Source organism: Lolium rigidum, chromosome 6, assembly GCF_022539505.1.
Source record: "Lolium rigidum isolate FL_2022 chromosome 6, APGP_CSIRO_Lrig_0.1, whole genome shotgun sequence".
NCBI lineage: Eukaryota > Viridiplantae > Streptophyta > Magnoliopsida > Poales > Poaceae > Lolium > Lolium rigidum.
In genome coordinates, this window is record NC_061513.1 from 259,653,914 (window position 1) to 259,656,831 (window position 2,918).

A 2,918-nucleotide genomic window follows, 5' to 3' on the forward strand; every position below is an offset into this window, starting at 1 on the left:
AGAGCACGAGGTGCGCCGAACGATCTGCGGTACGCGGGATTTCCTGTCTGGCGACGCCGCGCCCAACATCTCGGACGAGGTCGACTACGAATACGATGAGAAGGACAAGGAGATGGAGGACGTTCCACCTCCAGCCACTGTGAAGATAGAGCCGCTCGTCCCCGACGACTACGACGAGGAGGCGGCCACGGCCGCCACCCTGGCAGCTCAAAAGCTGACGAGGGCTCGAAGTGGTCCTGGTCAGGGCGGGACGACGTCGTCCAGCTGTCGGAAATGGTGGCGGCGCACATTGCTTCCCTGCCACTGCCACCACAAGCAGCATGGGATGGCCAGATGGTCCCACCTTCTCCTCAGTACGCGTCGCAACAGCCGCACTACGTGCCGCAACTGTCGGAGGTCTCTGCTTGGGTGCAGCAGTTGTGGATGCCCCTGCCCTTTGTCGACCATGTCCCCGATGACGAAGAAGCTGGCGGTGCTAGAAACTAGGGTCTAGATTTTATTTTAAAACTATGTAAATTACGTTCAATTTAGTGAAATTTCTATCAAATTTTCACGCGCGTTTTAAACTTCATTCCAACTTGTTTGTCTCCGGTGAGCAAGCCAAATACCTAGCAGGCCGAAAAGGTGGCGCCGCTCGAAGCACTGTCCTGACCAGCCGGATATGTGTCTACGGGCCGATCCAAACGGACAGAAAGGGACCGTTTAGATCGCCGTTTTAGGTTGGCCAGCTGAATGTCCTTAGAGCGCGGGAGCGAGCCAAACCTGATCGATGTGAAATGGGCCGTGCCCTTGTGGCTAGAGTGCACCCACAAATGGAAGCTAATTTAGGCTGCCATTCCATGAGTGTGAACTTTTGGAGCACTAGCTCCATATAACCTGTTTTGCTAAAAAAACATATTATAAAAAATTTGAGCAAAATCTGATTTGTTTTATGTAGCTAGAGATATATCATAGAAATGTGTAAAACTTCAATACGAAATACCTTATACTTTGGCTACACAAAAATGACAAAAGTACAGATCTTTAATTACTAAACAATGCCCAATTTAGAACTCTTTGCAATTGTTAGAACTTGTCATTTTGTGTAGCCCAAAGTATAGGGTGTTTAGCATTGAGATTTTACACTATTGTAGAATATACATCCCTCTGAAGATTCAATTTTTTCAGATTTGTCTTGTAAATTCCGTTTCATAAAAAATGAGCTACATGGAGCCCAAGCTTCAAAGAGAGTTTTCAGCCATTCCACGAGTTTTCATTTACTAGACAAGGAAGCTAAAAAAATTCCGTCAAGGTTGAATGGCCATGGTCACGTCAAAGTACCCAAATATTTATGTGTCTGTGTATAGTGATTAATAACAACAATAAGCATGTTTTCATAACTCTACAAATATGAAAAACAATACCATATGCTGCCTCCTTGTATCCCTCACAGATATGCAGTTTGTCAATTAATCAATTAAGGTGGTGTATGATTAATTAAATAGAACAAACATGGGACCACTACTACATATATATATTCCTGGTTTAGTTTGGTTATAGAAGACGATGTATGTTAAGTTCGGAAAATTTTATGGAAATATGAACAACTTCAATATTATATCAATATCAATAGATTCATCATAAAATATATTTTCATAGTGTGTAGATGTCCTATCAATTTGTTTCTACATATTTGATTGTACTTGGTAAGAATTCACTTTTGATCTAATTTATGTCATACTTTTTAGTATGGGGTCGTAGTTTTCTAAATCAATACCACATATATTTATAGTAACATATAGTACATGGTAGTGGTAGAAATACATGAGCTGTCTCCAACGATGAAAATTTTAAAAAATCTTCGAGGTTTTTAAACTCTTTCTTCTTCAACGACGCAATATTGTACTTACTTAAAAACAAAACAAAAAGTACCAAACCATATATCTATGAATATCAACGAAGGCTCTGAAGGAGATATGCCCTAGAGGCAATAATAAAGTGGTTATTATTATATCTTTATGTTTATGATAAATGTTTATATATCATGCTATAATTGTATTAACCGAAACATTAGTACATGTGTGATATGTAGACAACAAGAAGTCCCTAGTATGCCTCTTAAACTAGCTTGTTGATTAATGGATGATTAGTTTCATAATCATGAACATTGGATGTTATTAATAACAAGGTTATATCATTATATGAATGATGTAATGGACACACCCAATTAAGCGTAGCATAAGATCTCGTCATTAAGTTATTTGCTATAAGCTTTCGATACATAGTTACCTAGTCCTTATGACCATGAGATCATGTAAATCACTTATACCGGAAAGGTACTTTAATTACATCAAACGCCACTGCGTAAATGGGTGGTTATAAAGGTGGGATTAAGTATCCGGAAAGTATGAGTTGAGGCATATGGATCAACGGTGGGATTTGTCCATCCCGATGACGGATAGATATACTCTGGGCCCTCTCGGTGGAATGTCGTCTAATGTCTTGCAAGCATATGAATGAGTTCATAAGAGACCACATACCACGGTACGAGTAAAGAGTACTTGTCGGGAGACGAGGTTGAACAAGGTATAGAGTGATACCGAAGATCAAACCTCGGACAAGTAAAATATCGCGTGACAAAGGGAATTGGTATTGTATGTGAATGGTTCATTCGATCACTAAAAGTCATCGTTGAATATGTGGGAGCCATTATGGATCTCCAGATCCCGTTATTGGTTATTGGTCGGAGTGAGTACTCAACCATGTCCACATAGTTCACGAACCGTAGGGTGACACACTTAAAGTTGGATGTTGAAATGGTAGTACTTGAATATGGAATGGAGTTCGAATATTTGTTCGGAGTCCCGGATGAGATCCGAGGACATCACGAGGAGTTCCGGAATGGTCGGAGAATAAGATTCATATATAGGATGTCATTT